At 50.5% G+C, this 17,712-nt stretch overlaps 1 protein-coding gene and 1 long non-coding RNA gene across 6 annotated transcripts in view; one reads left to right on the forward strand and one right to left on the reverse strand.

The window, feature by feature from the left end:
- Positions 1-17,712, reverse strand: part of Ror1 (receptor tyrosine kinase-like orphan receptor 1) — a 245,547-nt gene that overhangs the window by 60,008 nt on the left and 167,827 nt on the right. The gene's annotated exons all lie outside the window — the stretch shown is intronic.
- On the forward strand, positions 44-16,836 carry LOC102030210. 2 transcript variants are annotated; one of them, XR_001234077.1, is made up of 4 exons: positions 44-443; positions 2,648-3,732; positions 11,392-13,207; positions 13,760-16,836. It is a non-coding gene; the product is annotated as an uncharacterized LOC102030210 (long non-coding RNA). The 2 variants fall into 2 exon arrangements; XR_260999.2 differs by lacking the exon at positions 44-443 and adding an exon at positions 461-1,092.

Consider the following 17,712-nt stretch of genomic DNA (forward strand, 5'->3'; position numbering starts at 1 on the left):
CCCTCCCTCCCTCCCTTCCCTCCTGAATACCTGGGCCTGGAAGGACACCAGCAGGGCTGGGACCGCTCCTCTGCACCAAGGACACTCCCAGCAGTGACTGCACAGTGGGGGCCAGCAGGCAGCGTGTGGAGGCATGTGAGCCTATGGAAACCTCGACTGTTAGGAGCGGGGACAGGGAGGCTGGGATGCCCCACACTCTCTCAGTTGGCCTAGTCGGCAGCACTGAGGTAGAGAAGCCTGTTCTAGACCAGAGCTCTGCAAGGAATTTCACAGAACAGTGAACAGATGCCGAGAGCACAAAGTCGGTCACTGCTCCTCTCCTCCCCCGGGAAGCCCTCCAGGCTGGCACAGACCTTTGTGCACGGCCCGCCACACCACATAGCCGCACAGGACGCCACCACCCAGCAGAAGCTCAACACGAGGCAGCGCGATGCAACCTGCAGGTCTGGAGACTCCGGTCGGGGCTGGGCCGGGGGGTCCTCGTGGGGAAGGAGGGAGCTGGGAGGGGCCGCGGCTGCCGTCTCCTCTTCCGCTGTCTACAGCAGGGCAGGGGGTTTATTTTCTTTCTTTGCTTCACATTGACAGGAACCGAGATTTGGTTTCATTTAACGTTTCACCCAATCACCCGAAATGTAAAAACTGAACAAACAGTCTGATCCGCACTTTCCACACTCCTTCTTGTGGTGCCGGAGCAGAGCTGTTAAAACAAACACAGGAGACATGCGGGCGGGGCCCGGCTACCTACCGGCGGGCGCTCTGTCCCCTCGCCGCCCCTGCAGCCTCTCCGGCCTCCTTCGGCTCCCTCCTGCCCGAGCAGGGACAGCAGGTCCTGAGGACTGCGCCGCTCACACCCGAGACCAAGGGGTCTCACGGGTCCGCAGGAGGCGACAGTCAGCTTAGGGCTTTGCCCGACGCCTCGCTCAGATTCCTGAGCGCCCAGCACGCTCTGTCGCGGTGACTTCACGCTGGCCCCGTCCTGCTCCCCCCGGCTCCTGGGTGGATTCGAGGGTCACTTCGGTCAAGTCTTTGCCCAAGCGTGACCGTTCGGAGAGGCTTTCGCCAGCCCAGCCAGGAGAAGGAACCGCCTTGCAGGTTACGGTTTCCTCTCGTTCTGCACTCTGGCTCTCCTCCACCTCCTCCTCTTCTTGCTCTTCTCCTCTTCCTCTTTCCTGCTCTTCCTCCCCCTCCTCTTCATCTCACATCTTTTTTGGCACTGCACACTGCTTTCACAGCTGAGCGGGTCTCGCGCGGCAGACTCCTACGTGCGCAGAACAGGCCTCTGCTCTCCTTCAAGAGCGGAAGCCCCATGAGCAGCAGCACAGGCTTCTCTCTTCCAGGGCGGCACCCTGCCTTCCCGGAACAGTGCAGGCCACAGTGGGTGCTCGGTAAATGTGTGGGCTGAACCAGAGTCTCCCGGCCTGATGGTCAGAAACGCGCCCGCCCCTCTCCGCTGCACAGTGCGAGGGGTCCTTGCGTGCGTCTCTTATCCCCTTCTCCTAATCAGTTTCACGTATCCACGCCTGGTTGTTGCTTAGCGTGCATCAAGAAGGCCCCGCCACAGGCTCTGCCAGCCTCCTCAGGAGTGAGACGGAACCTCCTGCAGCCCACGTGCCCGTCCCCACACTGTCCTTGTCACCCTCTCCATGCACGCACCAAGTCCTAGTTTCAGGGTTTGCCACACCCTGGACATAAAACGTCTCCCTAGTTTACTTTTTGTGCACAAAGCAGCCGAGCTGCTCTTTCCAAGATCACTGCAGAAGGTAAAAGCAATGGAGAATTTCTACCCATAAAACTGCAAAATACCCTTCTGGTTCATCTGTGACCCTGAACCTCCCTTTTATCCAGGCCCCTTTTGTTTTGTAGAAGAATGCACTACATGCAGGCATCTGGCTTGTAAAAATAAACACAGCGACTGTTTTTCCCAAATAACTCAGCCTAATCATCGCATGCTCCTGAAAAGACCTGTCCCCTGGGACATGGCGCTGCCTCTACCCTGGGTCTGGACCCTGGGGCACCTGCGTGGACGGAGTCCGCAGAGGGACTGCGTGCACCGGCAGGAGCTTTGATACTTTTCCAGGCGATTTTGTAACTTTACTTATAAACTGAAAGAAGGCTGAGCATGCTTCTTGGTCAGATGGAGCGGTGCTGATATGAAATCATTGGGAACCAACTATCTGTAGATCAAGTCCTTGATTATTAATAACTGGAGACAGCGATAAATTCATTCCTTAAGTCACCGAAGCAAAAGTCAACAGAGCTGACTTTAACTCAACTGTCACTAATTACTAAGAAAGCACTGTGATCACTTTTCAGTACTCTTTTACGTACTGGTGGTGCTAGGGAGCAAACCCAGGGCCTCACACACCCTGCTCTCCTTCTTCCACTGAATTTTGCTCTCAGCCCTTTTCAATTATTTAAGCAGTCACTTAGCTGAATTATAAACCTAAATATTTGGTCTTTATTTTCAACAACAAACCCACAAAGTTATCTAAGAAAAATAAGCATGTGTTGCCTGACATTTTTAATTATTTTATAAATAACTGTTAGCTAAAGTTATTGTAAGAAAAATATTACTCAATACGTAAACCGTCAACAGTGGGCCAGGCAACTAATTTATTATCATTATCTCACCCTTTACAACCAACAGGGAGCTGAACACTTTACTTTCGCTCTGGCAACTGCTGTTCTAAGGCAAAGGCTCCAGTCTGGGGCCAGGCCGTGCCTTTGGTGGCCTGGGATGAGTTCAGAGGCTCAGAGACCTGCGGCATCCTTCTCAGGCCATAGCCGTCCTGGTTCACCAGGCGCTGAGCAGCCAGCCACATCCGTAGGGCTTCCGTGCTTTCCAACAACACACGATTCCTGGAGCTGAAAGCAAGATAAGCCCTGGGGCTCTGGCAAGACTGGCAGACCCTGAGCCTCAGCTGCCTGTCTCCTGGCGTGGTGAGTCTGAACACTGTGGGCGGAACATGGCTCAGAGGAGCACACTCCTACATGCGGGGTTACAGCCTTCTCCTCGGCCACTGCACAGCGCGGTCCCAGGAGTGCACCCGCCAAGGACAGCACACCCTGGTGCGGCACTGGCCCCATGAGCGAACGTATCCCCGAGCAGCAGAGAGTGTGACAGCGCTTTAGGAACTGCAGAAGGGCAGAATCCCACCAGACTTCCTGTTTACTGCACAGCACTGCTTCCTACAGTTGGTGTCATGCAGACGTTTGCTTCTCACCCTGGTGGCGAAACTCTTTCTTCATTACTGAGGGAAACTTATTGTAGGCTCACAAAGTCTTAGTCAGACGGGTCTACCGCACCCAGCGCCAGCCTCGCGCACACACTTCCTGCTGCGCCGCGCCCAGCTGGGGGCAGTGCGTCCGTGAACAGCGATCACCCGCAAAGGCTGCAGCCCCTGAGGGGGAGGAAACAGCTCTGCGACAAGCGTGTGACACAGGCAGGCTGAGGGCCCACACGGGAGCGCGAGGCTGACGCCACAGCTTGTACATGAGGGGCAACTGTGAGACTGACTGGGAATTGAAGCTCTTTGCAAGAATTTGCCACAGGGTAGCAGCTGCCGTCCACCTACTGCCAATCCTTTATATCTTAACGCTTTACTGTTTGAAACAAAACCCACCTACGTTCTCAAGCTGTCCTCCACAACTCAGCCCCAGAAATTCTGGGTCTGGAAGCCTGTTTTCCATGGTATGAGGACAGACACCACAGTGGGTCTCAACATCTGCCTGGTAAGCTTGTCTCTGCCCTGCCCAGCTTCAGAAATGCAGGCGGTCTGCACCAGGTGTGGTGGCATGGGCCTGTCATCCCAGCACTCTGGGAGGCTGAGACAGGAGGATTGCAAGTTTGAGCCCAGCCAGAGAAATTTAGCAACTTAGTAAATGGAACTGAGATCTATCAGCCGACCTTAAAGTAGGATCTGGTCCTGGATTGCCTGGGTGGTACTGAATGGGCCCAATGGAGTCAGAGCATCATTGAAATTCAGAAGGAGGCAGACAAGATTTAAAAAGCTCACCAGGCTGGAAGGGAAGGGGACTCCGGCCATGCAATATAGTGAAAAGGTAAAGAAGAGGGTTCTCCCCAACACCTTCCCCACCGGGGACCTTACTTTCAGTCCCTAAGGCCAGCTTCAGACTTCTGACTTCTAAAACCGCAAGACAGCAAATTTGTTTCCACTAACGCTCTAGTGATTTGGTCACTAGGAAACTAATTCAGAAACTGACACATGACCCACGAGGTCGCTAGCGCTGTCCTCAGAGCTCAGCCCATCGCTGCCCTGGGTGTCATCAGCACCATGCCTGTATTTCAAATGCAGGCCGGGAGGGAGATTTCTCCCAACACACAACTTCGCCAGAAGCCTCGGAAGCCAAACCAGATGGCGATCTCATGAAGCGGGCGGCGGGGGATTTTACCTCGAAGAATGTTCTCAGATGCTGTCTCTGAAAACACTGACAGCATTGTTCTTGCTCTTCATTTTATGCAGCCTTTGTTCCTAGTACAAAAGTTTGGCTTCAGAGCGAGCTGATTTTAGCCTGTTAGTAAAGGGTTTATTTAGAATATCTTTATTAGCACAGCTAAAAGATGTAAGGACTAATGTTGGCTTATCCAATTAAAAGCTCTGTGATTTATAGCCAATCACTTCACTTCTTTGGCTCTGGTCTTTCTGTAAAATATTTCATGAGCCCACTAGATACTTTTTGTTAGATTCCTTCCAGTTTTAAGAGTGTTGAGTTTGATTTCCCACAGTAATTCAGATTCGTGGAGGGCAAGCTGTTCCAACTAATGTGTAATAGACACATAAATGTGCACCACGATAAATATGCAAAAGACGGAGCTCAAGGAGTTTTACAAAATGAGCATAGCTCATCACCACCATCCAGACGCAGAGAGCATACAAGAGCCGACGGTGCCGCTGCAGCCCTCCAGAGAGGACGGAGCACAGAACTTCTCTGGGTTCAGGCAGGCAGCAGAGCAGAGTAGAAAGGGGTGGGGAGGAAACCAAAGGGGTTCAGACAGGCTGGGGGGCTGAGGGTCCCCGAGCGCATGCCTTGCTGGGCCTGACGGGAGGAGGGCAGTGTAGTGTGGTAGAATTCCTCCCATCATTCCCTCTTTTTTATCTGTTTTATAAATTGAGGCATCAGATTTATTTTGGGAGGAAAAAAGGTTCGCTGTTTGAAAAACTGAAAACCATCTTGAAAAATACCAGATGAGCTGCTCCGTCCGGGCGTTTCTTGCTCTGAATGCGAGGCCCCGAGAAATGCCTTCCATTGCTGCAGCCAAGCTGCTGCGGGCCAGTGGCCGCCTGGACAGTCTCACCGGCCCTGGTGTCACCTGTCCTGGGACGGCGCGGAGAAGAGACGCTGCAAAGGGCTGTGGCGGAGGCACGGAGGGACTCGGCTGACTTGTCCCTACAGGGCGTCACTCATACCACACAGCAGATGTCATCGGGACTACCATGTCTTGTTCACAGTGGCTGAACCGTCTGTGCTTGGGTAGATGACAGTGTTAACAGAGGGCAACTCTCAAGCACAGGGCTGTCCCGGGCCGTCAGCCTTTCCTGAAGTGATTAGCCCACAGTGGAGATGCAGATGTCTCTCCTGGGCCCACTGGTGATGGGTACATCTGGGCAGAAAATGTCCACAGGAGAATTGGTCCAGCCTGTGCAGTTGGTGCCTCATTGGGCCAGGTAGCACATGGGAGGAAAAGATGATTCTCTTATAAGAAATTTCTCCCAGGAGCAACATGAAGGGAATAAAGTCCCCAGTCTTACTGTAAGTGAAGATCAAATAGATAATATATGTGATCAGATATCAGATACGTTGGGAGGCATCTAGAGTCAGTCCAGGTGTTTTCAATTTTTTAAAAAAAATTTTTGGAGTAGGTTTTCAGGAGAGATTTAAAGATGTGGTGCAGTCTGTTATGGCTTATATCTAGACACCCTCCCCAAGCCTCATGTGCTCATGGATGGGGCTTTTGGGAGTGACTGGATCATGGGTGTGTGACAGTGGGTCAGTCCACTGCTTAGTTTACCATAGTTTTGGGTGTGGATGAAGGATTTACTGAAGAGAGAAGATCCACCATGGGTACAACCAATAGCCTGGTAGTTTAGATGGAATAAAAAGGGAAAGAAGCAGGAAGTCTCACTGCTTTCTGCCTGCCCTGCCATGGACTACTTCTCCTCTGCCATGCTGCCCTGCCTTGGAGCCAGCCAACCATGGGCTGAAACCTCTACAAACTGTGAGCCAAAATAAATCTTTTCTCCTTTAACTTGAGGGTGTTGGGTATTTCGTCCTAATAACGAGAAAGTAACTGAGATGCAGCTAAAAATCAATTAGCTAGAACACTTATTATGGATGAAGTAGGGATAAGGGGACCAGCCTTGCCCTATGTGACATTCTCTTATCTTTTGCAATATTCCTCACAGGACAAACTCCCAAGATATATCCATGAATCTTTGGAGTTACCAGAAATTTGAAATTTAGTCATTATTCCAACTGTTTCTACTTATAGATGCAAAAACAAGGCACAGAGAGGTCAAGTGGCATGCCCAGCATTTCATGGCATATTGGAAAGGATACTAGGGCTAAAGCCAGCCCTCCTGATGTCCAGCCCAGCGTTCTTGCTGTGAACACACAGTATCCTTGGAGAGGACACTGGAACCCATCTGCAGTTCACCTCTTAGCAGTCACAGGATCAGATATAAATTGCTTGGATGCAAAGAAATTTCTTTCTTTGCTTGTTTGTCTAGAGAATATCTGGAAGGGGCTGGGGACATAGCTCAGTGGCACCCTGATGCTTAGCATGCACAAGGCCCTATGTCTCATCCCTGCCTCACCAACAGCATAACTGGAAGGAGGAAAAGGGGTGGAAGAATTAAATCTCAACATGAAAAGAATGGGCAACTATCCCCATGCTTCATAAAGCCCCACCCAAGATTGCATTAAGGAGTTTGAAAGGGAAAAAAAAAGATGCTATCAAAATGATTCCTCAAGGAATTTGACAACCTCAACACACTGGAAGAGCCTACATGGTCAAAGGCTCCACCATCTACCTGTCCAACCCTCTAACCAGCAGATGTTGCTCACAGTTGCTACCTGCTACTGAGATATGGAGGTGAAGGACTCCAGACCTGTCTTTTGCTTGGACCGGAAAAGGCATCGCTTGACACTAAGTCTTGTGCTGAGAATAGGGTAGGAGAGAAGTGGAGAGGGAGTCAGGGAAGCAAGGGTGGGGATAGGGAAGGAGAGACTCTGTGGTGATTAGCTGTTGAGCGGGTGGTTAGGGATGAGAAGGAGGGTTGCCCGGAGGACATCGTGTGTGAGAGGGCACTACAGGGAAAGGGGCGTTCCCTAGGAATTTCAGAGACCAGACCAGAAACCATCAGGAGAGTGGGTGAGCCCTGGGGTCTCTGTTGAAGGAGCCACAGATTGTCATTTCTTCTGCTTCCACACCAGCAAGCTTCTCCTCACCCATAAAAGGTGATGACACAGATGCAAAGAGTTCACTTTGCCCTTTGTAATATATAGTCCCAGTATGATGGTACCTGGTCAGTTGTTTATAAAATAAAACAAAGTTTTTATTTTATGGTTGGGCACTTAGTTACTTTTCTTGCTGCTGAGACAAAATACCTGACAACCAAAATTAAAGGAAGGAAGGTTTATTTCAGCTCATAGTTTGTAGAGGTTTTAGTCCATAGTTTGCTGCCCCCGGGCAGGGTGGCATCGCAGAAGAGAAGCAGTCCATGGCAGGGCAGGCAGGAGGCAGCAAAACAGCAAGAGACAGCAGGAAGTTTGCCTTTCTCTTTTATCCCACCCAGGTGCAAGCCTTTAGGGTGGTGTCACCCACACCAAGGGCGGCATTTCCGTTATCCATACCCAAATCTATGCTAGATCAGTTTAGCTATCACTGTACTCTCTTCAAAGGGCTTCGTGTCAGAAGCAGCAACTTTGCCTGTGTGCCTGTGAACTACCTATTGCACTGGGCTTAAGGTCTGGGTTAAGATGTGGACTTCAGACCCAGATTGCTGTTTGAATCCTAGTTCCCTCTATCTGCACATCTTCAGGAAAATCTTAACTTTCTGGTTCTCATACGTGTTCAGGTTGCTTTGAGGATGACTTGAATTACACGTGAAGGCCATTATCACCCATATAAGTGGAAGAGGTTGAAGTTAGGCTCCCTGGATAGATCCCTGAGGTCTCTAGGGAAAAGAGATGTCCATCAGAGAAAAGGAGGAACCTTTGTGACACCCATGGGCTAAATAACATCGCTCCTGTGGGCCGGAGTAAGACTTCATTTGATTGTCACAGAGAAAAAGCTTTCTAGTCACCTGCTTCTCACCAGGACGACCTATTTTTTCTTTCTTCCTTGGTGTCATCGAGAGGAAACGAACACACTCTAGACTCCAGTCCGGAACAAAGGCCACTGGGCAGCCCTGATTTCCTCTGGGAAGACACTTAACTCCAGGACGCGGAGCTCTGGGGCCCTCCTCCTGCACTCTAATGACAGCACAGCCCGGAGCCTGTTTGTTCGCCGTTGGTCACTGCCCTGTGCTCCTGCGAGGCCCTCGGGTGCAGGACGGCGGAGGAGCAGACCGGTACCCACGAAGCCAGCTGGGAGTTCGTGGATTCTGATGTAATTCATATCCCATGAACCAGTTCGAGTTTATTCACGTCTAACTTTTGAGCTCCTTTGTGCTCTCTGATAGGCATTGGCAAACACTCTCCTACTCCTCCCCTGAAGTCTATCATGTGACCTACAATAGACGTTCCTTCAGCACCCCTGGGACGCGGGATAAATACACTCCATCTGGACAAGGAAAACACACAGCCTTTCTCTCTTTAATATATCTGCACAAGACTGAATGTCAGCCATTTTCCTGCCTTCAAAACCTGTGTGTTCTGGGTGGGGGAAGGGAAAAGGGATTTAAAGAAAAGAGAATGAGAGGAATAAAAATGGAAACAAGGCTTTCGTAAACGGGGAGGGAAAAAAGCATTGAAGGGAGGGGAGGAGAATGAAAAGAAAGAATTGAGATATATTACGTACAAGTGCAAATTCCCCATGATGAATGTGACCATTATATATGGCAAACATGTACTAATACATTTTTTTTTTTTAAAGAAACTAAGTTCTGGCCAGCTTTTCACATAGTTTTTCCTCTTACAGAAAGTTTGGACACAGACGCAGAGATTACCCCAATTGTTAACATTTTCAAGGATAAAAAGTGGGTTGAGTCTGTACATTCTTGTCTTTTTAACCTCTGGTTGATGTCTATCAGCAGAGCTTGTCTACACCCACACTGCTTAGCCTTCTGGTTTGTTTCTTTAATTATTATTATCAAGGCCAGCTAAATGGTGCCTACTAACTTAGGAAAGAAAGTGACACACCACAGGTGAAAGGCGTCACAGTGTTAGTGTAATCGTTTTCCACTTTCAGAGTAATGCACCTTAGAATGGCATTTACCTACAATGAAAATATACTTGAAAGCACAGTAAAAAATGTTCTAGAAAACTGCTGTGTCCAGAACAAACTAGATTTTAAAGCCCCGCTGTGAAAGGTAGGTGATACTCTGGGTTCTGCAAGAAAACACTGTGGAGATTGGTTCTCCCACAAGAACTGCATTCTGCAGTCTGTATTTCTTTTCAAAGACTTCAAACTTGCCTTCATGGTCTTGAAGGATACTCATATGCATTTTTTTAAAATGCTGTTTCACTTATGGCTTTTCCGAATGCTTTTCCTAATTGCCAGAATACTAAAGGTCACATTTCTCTGGGCTTGATCTAATCACTCATATCACTAGGGACCCTTTTGGTTGCAAATTACAAAATTTCAAGTTGATCTTGCTTAAAGCAATAAAGGAGTATTTATTGGCTCCCCAACCAATGCATGGGTGTGGGCCTGGCTCAGGGAAAATTCCATCCATGGAATCAGATAATCCTGTCATTCTCTCCTCTCAGCCTCTGGATTTCATGGCCATAGGCATTTCCAGATTTATATTACAATTACGCATCTAAGAAACACAGGTGAAGTCTTTTGACAATTCCATATTAGAAAAATGTCATGGACAGATTAAACTGGCCTGGCCTGGCTCACCTGCCCATTGGTGGCCCAGCCCTGAGTGCAGTGCTGGTGCCCCTAGAAGGCGTCAATAGCTGGAGAGAGGGGCAGCCTGGCTGTAGAAGCAGGAGGAGCTGCTGTGAGCACACAGAGTAACGCACTCCGGCCACTGCCCTAGGAGAGGGAGTGATACGTCTAGATCCTTCTCTTCTGGGTCATCCCTTGGGTTGTCTCAGGCTCTGTAGCACTAGGAAGCAATAATTGCTGTCATGTTCCTTTGAGTAAAAAGAGCTGACAGGTGCTGATAGGAGGGAGACTACGGATTTTAATTTTGGCTTCCACACTGTAAGCCACGTTGTTCCCACACACTGCGGCACAGTGTGGCAAGGTGTCACTCAGACCCACCCCAGCGATGCCCAACAAGAGCAGCTGCCGTCCCTCCAGTCAACACGCGCCCACAGGGCACAGCTGGCTGGCAGGCCGCTCTCCGACTGCCACACCAGCCGAGGGGCCCAGTCATCATACGCAGCAGCCGAGCACAGCCTAGGCGACACTGGCACCTCGTTTGCTCCCCAAACCTTCCCATTCAGACATTGTCACTTACTGTAGACAGACTGAGTGATAAAGGCTCCACAAGGATTAGGAATCCTGTTCTTTGATTTCTTGCTTTTGTTTTCATTTTAATAATCTCAGCTATGCTGTGGGTCTCTCCTCACCACTTTTTTTGTGTCTTTCTAAAAATACACACCCTGGAAACTGCTTTCTGTGAGCATTACTGCTTATCACAGATGATAATAAATGCGTATCTGTGTAGATTTGAGAATGTAAAGGAAGATTAAATCCACATTACTTAACGTGGGAACTCTGCCACCAAAACCGAAGGGAGGGGCCAGCTCTCCTGAGTTTGCAGGAGTCCTGGGGATGTGGGCAGGCTCCTTTTCAGCCCAGGGTTCCCGCTCTGGCGGTGGCCGCCACGTGTCTTCACGAATGCCAACGTCCCGTCCCAATCCTCTGTGCTAAGCTGCACGTTTCAAAGCCCATTTATGAGTCTCCCCTCTCCCTCCTGGCTTTGGACAATCTCTTATTTGTCACCTTTGTAGGAACAGAGGGATCCCTTTGAAAATCACGCTACTGAAAAAAAATAGAAAGACACCATATAAGAAGACCACAGAACAGGGGAGGGGCAGGCAGCCAAGATACAAAGGGACCTTCGGTAGGAAGGTCGAAGCAGCTGGCCGGTTAATGCAGAGAGGACTGAAAATGACCCTAGTTCCCTAGCACCTTAGTTACCATGTGTATCATGCAACAGTACCTCTCATCTTCTCTATGTATTTCAGATGGGCTAAGATTCCCTCTCCGCTCAACCCCAACTTCCTATATAGACAAATTTGATTTTGGAGTCCAACCACTACCAGAATCCCAGCTCTGCCTCTCACTGACCACAGAAACGTAAGGAAGGTGCTTAGCCACAACTTGTTATCCGCAACCTGGGCTTGCAGTTGGCTCATTTCAGCATCAGTGAGATGATGCAGGCATGACAAAGGGCTCGACAATGGAAGCGAGAACGGCTCCGAATGAAGCCCTGAATCACCCTAAGGTAAGACTGCCGGAGTTTGGATCTGGTATGACCCCAAAAGCCAATGTGCTGCAGGTTGGTCTCCAGCCCGTGGCACTGTCAGTGGAACCTGGACCAGAGGAGGTCAGCTGGGAGCAGGTTTGGTCCCTGCGGTGTGCCACCGAAGGGGACACCACCCCTCCATCCAGCCCCTCCGCTACCACAAGGTGAGTAGGCTTTGTCTCCCATGTGCCCGACCACAGGCCCCAAACCCCAAAGGCAAGCAACCACGGACTGAGACCTCTGCAGCCATCAGCCAAAATCAACCTTCCCTCATCAAGTTGCCGAGCTCAGGTATTTTGTCAGAGGGGAGAAAGCTGACCAAAGACTTGGTGCAGCACAGAAAAGGCCAGACGCTCTTTATTCTGTGGGGCAGAAAGTGACAAGGAGGAAGGTAACAGCCCGGCCTGTACAAGACCCTACGTTATCTGGAAAGACACAGGTAACTCACACGCACAGTGTTCAGCCAAAATAGAACGTAACCATGACGCCTGGGAAAGCAGGTGTTTACTGAAAGCCAGGCTAATCTGCTTTAAAACGTCAGCCCTCCATCAGCAGGGACGTCACCGGCCCTGCCCACTGCTCCATCTGCAACACTGAGGTGCGCACTGGTGGGCACTTAGTTGGTGACGGAGACACGCCTGAGGGCAGGGAGATGAGAGCACCGTATGCGGAGCTGGTGGAAGGCACTGTGCGTGGATGTGCAGACCTGGGTCTGAACCTCGGCCCTGTAACGAGGCCTTGTGTCCTCCCCTCTCATGTGCCCGACCACGGGACCCCGGCTGGGGTCCTCTCCACCCTCAGCTGCCTCACCTGGGAAAGGGCTGCATGGTCCCTGCTGGCCACGTTTGGCACGCATACAAATATGCACAAGTGCACGTTCTGTCTGAAAAAGAACGACCACAGCCCACGATGAACAGCAGCTTCCTGTCTGGAAGCTTCAGGACAGGTACGAAATTGGACAGGTGGAAAGGAATAATGTCGCACATACCCACCCTTATGTCCCTTAACTTGGGCTCCAAAACCAATAGTGGTGTCCGAGGAATAACAGGGTGCACGGTTGTTTTTCTTTCCTGCCATGGAAACCGACGGCCCATGCTCCGCTGCTGTTAACAAGATCAATAAACTTGCCACATTCAGAAATTGACAATTAATCCCTTCACAGCACTTAAAGGCACAGGCCGCTGTACTTTATACGGCCAAGCAGGCGGAGCACATGGTTTTTATTATCAACCTCCCCCCTTTAAACACACACACACACACACACACACACACACACACACGCAAAGCCCCACTGCTAATAATTTTGCACCTTCTAGAACCGTCCGGGCTGATTGTGAGGGGCTTCCCTGCCTGCTGCTCGGGGAGCGCCGCTGCCTCTGGTGCTGCTCCTCTTTCTGCAGGTTTATGGTTTTGAGCTATGGTGAGAAGCATTTTGGGGCAGGCAGAGATTTATTCCCCTTTCTCATGTTTTTACTAGGCTGAATAAACACACTTGCGGAGAACGAAACCCAGGGCCACCGTGGGATTTTGGAAAGGTGGGCTCCGCTCCAGAATGGCCTCTTCCCAGCTGATACCTGCTCCTAACAATGGGCATTGCTGTGGGCTCCCAAGGGGATCATGGTCAGGACCCGGCTGGGGTCCCCGGCACCCGGCCCGAGGGCTGCTGCCGCAGCCACCCATCCTCCCTCCCAGCCTGTTCCCAGGAGTCTGTTAACACCTGCAGGACCCTCGGCTTGGGGGTCCGGAAGGCCAAGCATGCTTAATGATGCTATTTCCCTGGCATGTTTACATCCAGTATGTGCTCATTTAAATGTTTTTGGCAAATGAGTCCAGATAAAGCAAGTCTTTCTCCCAAATTCAAACTGGCCCTTAATTTTTATGAGGTTTATAAAACTTCAGCAAAAATGATTTCTTAAAAAGGGAGAAAAAGTTTTCCTTCGGCTTGTTCAGTCCGTTGATCTTGGCCAGGGCTGCTTGTAGAGGACTCGTATGCTATGAGAAAGATTATTCATATAGTGACTTGGAGCTGGGTGGGATCAGAAAGTATTATAAATCTCTGCTTGTGACACTCCTGCATTCCTTGCCAGCTCGGGAATAAAACTGGCTTGGAAGCCAGCAGCCAGCACCTGCACAACCCGACGCAAGGAGACCTGGCTTGTGGTGTGGACCTCTTAAGGTGTCTCCAAGTCACACTTCAAGGTCCCCTACATAAAGAGCTCTGTCCTGTTCAAGGACATGGGCGGCGTTTGCAATCCCAAGTCACACTTGCAGACAAATCAACTGGCGGCTGTGCTGAAACCTCCTGGCTCCTTCTCCCAGTTGTGTAGCTTTTGTCTCCCTGACTCCAGCATGAACCTCTCAGGAACCGGCTCCGAGCCACACTTGGCTGCACGTAATGTCACCGAGGAGCATTCCGGTCCTGCCCCTGCTCTGATCTTCTGGTCGTGTCCCTGAGATGCTGTCAGGCTGCACCCACTACTGAAGCAATTATTTCCACGGGAAAAACACGCTGGGCCCGTGCACCTTCAGACTTGCAGGAATAGCGATTTTTTGGCAGGAATGTTCTTGATAAAGGTCTCCTTTGTAGCTGCAGTGCTGAAGGCTGTAATAGCTCTCAGCCTGAATAGCACCGCACAACCCAGCCCGAGCACACAGAGCCTTTCTTCTCCCACCCCCAGTGCTGATGCCGCACACAGTGCTCCTCAGGCATTTTATCACCTCCACCGCCCATGGCTGTGACAGAGGACAATGCCACCCAGACATCGCAAAGGGACAGCTACAGACGAGCTCTTTTTCTATTTCTATGAGTATTGACTTGGCCAAAGCAGACCTCGCGATTCCAGTCTGTTTTTCAGGGTCCCGAGGTTATGGTTGAGCTGGGAGAACTCAAGCTGTGAGGGCAAAGTCAACCATGATTAGTCCTTTCTTGGCCATCAGAGTCATAGAGTCCTTTGGACCAGTGACACAGTCTCATGCATTGAAGGTGAGATTTTACTCTGCCCGCCCCACTGGGTAAGGGATATTTCCACAGGCACAGCAGCAACTCCTGACCCTCACTCCCTGCGAACAAATGTCTGTCCACCCCGTTCTCTTATTCTGGAGGTGGGCTTCTCACCTCACAGTGCTGAGGGCCTCGGAAGTGTGCAGGTCTTCACCGCCACGGGTCGCCCTTCGTCCCACCCATCTCTGCTGTCCAAGTTTCAGAGAAGAGGCTGCTCTCTCTTCTTCCTGAAATCTAACCCCACTCCTGGTCTCAGTAGCTGTCCTCTCCCCACTGCTCCTGGGATTTTAATACCCTCTGGTTACTTTTAAAGACCTCTTCCAGAAATGGTCCAGTCTTCCTGAAGCCCTACACACACACACACACACACACACACACACACACACACACACACACACGGGCCTTGGACGTCACTGCTTCTGCTTAGCTCAGTTTCTTTCCTTCCCTTCACAGTCAAACATTTTCAATACAGGTCCACTGATATTACCTCCTGTTACTTCCTACTAAATTTCCTTCTTCATTCTCGTAAAGTTGGCGCCTATTCCTGTTCTTTCTTGGACATGACCCCTTGACAATCAGCGCATCTTCCAATTCTACCTGCAGGATCTCAGTCCTGATTCAGATTTTCTTTGTTGATTAAATGTCCTTTTTTTGGCACAGGGAATTGAACTCAGGACCTTGAGTTGGCCAGGCAGGCCCTGTGCCACTGAGCAAATCCGCAGCCCTCAGATTTTCTTTGGGGTGTCTGTCTTTGGGGTGTTCCTCCGTCCTTGGAAACCTCTCCCCTCCGTCATGGCTTCTAATGATCCTTGCTGGGTTTTCCTTCTCTTATTCAATAACTTTCTCTTTCCTACCTGGAATTCACTTCCCAGTTACAAGGCTTCACTTCCTCCCAAGTATGAGCTTGGTCCCCCATTCCTCTCTCTGCTTACACTGTCAGGGGGGCTCTTGGGGTTCCCTCATCCCTCAGTCCTGGCTGCCTCAAGACTGTAGAATTCTACCTGGATACACAGGCATCACCTGTGCTGGATCCCCCAGAAAGCAGATGCCAAGATGGAGATCAAAGGACAGGTGATTTCTGGGAGTGATGCTGGCAGAAGAGGAGGAGGGAGAGACCACAGAGGGCAGGCGCCTCGACCAGGCCTGCCGTCTGAGTGGGGCGGGGAGAAGGAAGGCACTACAGCTCTGAGGTCGCCAGTGAGAGGTGGTCCAGAGGGTGGGACGGTGCGGCTCTCAGGCCTCCTCCAGCTCAGGCACTGGCTGGGAGCTGCCGGGCAGGGTGACCTGGACCTGACCTGCTGACAAACCCCAGCGGCCTCCGTGGAGGCTGCAGGTGACCCCCCTGCTCAGAGCAGACTTCCTCTAGGGCAAGTTGGCAACGGGCGCACTACGCCAGACCCGACCTTTCCTCCCTCCTGCCACACTTCCGTTTGTGCTTCCCCGCCTTTGGCATCTCCCAAGCCACAGAGCTTCAGGTAACCTTTATTTTCCGTTCCCCTCATCTCTCACAGTGTGCAGCTCTGAATCCCTTCGGAGGCCCTCTCAGCTCGCTCCTTCCCTCTCCTTTCCGGTCCAGTCTGTCTGGGTCACCACCCCCTGCGACGGCTGCCACGGCTGGGCCCCTTCTCTGGCTCCTCTTTCTCGCTCATTCCCTAGACATTGGGGCTTCCCAGGCCTAATCCCTGGGTCCCAGCTTGTCTTACATCACGGGCTTGTCCTAGCCGGTCCTACCCATTAATCAATCTCCACCGAGACATCCACAGTTCTAAAATTTTTATCTCTACGCCCAGTGCTGTGCAGAGCTCTAAATAAACATTTCTCAAACTTGAAGGTTATATGTTCTGCTTTTAAAGGGAAAAGAATTATTGTTTACCTCAGCATTAAATTCTTTTACTTAAAATGTTATATACGTACTGACATAAAGCTAAGTGTAAGCCCTTGATAATAATTTGAATTCTCACAGACATTTTTCTACACATTTTCTATAGTTGAGCTCATACTCTAAATATATATATATGTAGTATTGTATATTGTCTCTTACTCTTGACAGTAGAGCATACACATTCTTGTTCAATAAAACACTTGATGAACATTTTTTGGGATGTATAATATTCCATTTGGTAGATAAAATTAATCTATTTCATAATGACTCTAAATAATGAAGCAATAAATCAAAAACTTTATAATGTTGTGTTTGGATTTGGGAGAATTTTCTTGGAATAGATTCCCAGGAATGGAAAAAAAAATCTTTGTTTCAGACATGAGAAAACCTAGGTTCTCAGAGTTTGAATGATCTCCCAAATGTCATCCAGGCTTTGAAAGGTAAGGGATGAGAAGGGAAGTCCCTACCCAGGTCATTTCTATGGGATCAGGTTTCCAACACTGGCCACCGCATGCAGTAAAGGATGCTGCCCCAGGGTCCTCCCCGTGAGGGACAACTGGGGGCCAGAGAGGACCAGCTGCTGGGCTGACCTTCTGAGAACATCAGCCTTTGGGACTCAGAAGAGCAGGCACACGAGGCACGGCTGCCGGGCCTCTGAGGCTGGGTCTGGGCCCAGCCTAGCCGCTGAGTGTCACATGGTCCTGGTGTGGTGTGCGGCCGCTGCAGGAACTCGTCATAGTTGCTCCACATGGTGGGAGCTCTCGCTCAGAGCCACACCACGTGTCTGGGGCCTGCCCTCCAAGCCCCCTTTGCCCTTTGACCCACAGCTGCTGCCACAGGAAATGTCCCTCTGTCCTTCTGCAAGCCGCAACATCCCTGTCTTTATCCAGGAGAGATGTCTTCCTTGTTTGGACCCAAACCAGCGGGTGAAGTGAAGAACAGCGGCTCCTCCTCCTGCCCGGACCCACGCTGAGCAGGGTGGGCACGAAGGCGGAAAGAGGCCCCACGCAGAGTGGACACAGGGGTCACAGGCACACCACACCGGCTCCCTACGTCCAGTGTCCTGTTCTTCATCTAGAGCACAGCTTTTGCCAATCTCAACAAAAGTCCTGGAATTTAAAAATAACCTAGAGCTGTTTTCATAGCGATTGAACTGC

The sequence above is a fragment of the Chinchilla lanigera genome, unplaced genomic scaffold, assembly GCF_000276665.1.
Source record: "Chinchilla lanigera isolate Chin_1 unplaced genomic scaffold, ChiLan1.0 scaffold00022, whole genome shotgun sequence".
NCBI classification, from domain to species: Eukaryota; Metazoa; Chordata; class Mammalia; order Rodentia; family Chinchillidae; genus Chinchilla; species Chinchilla lanigera.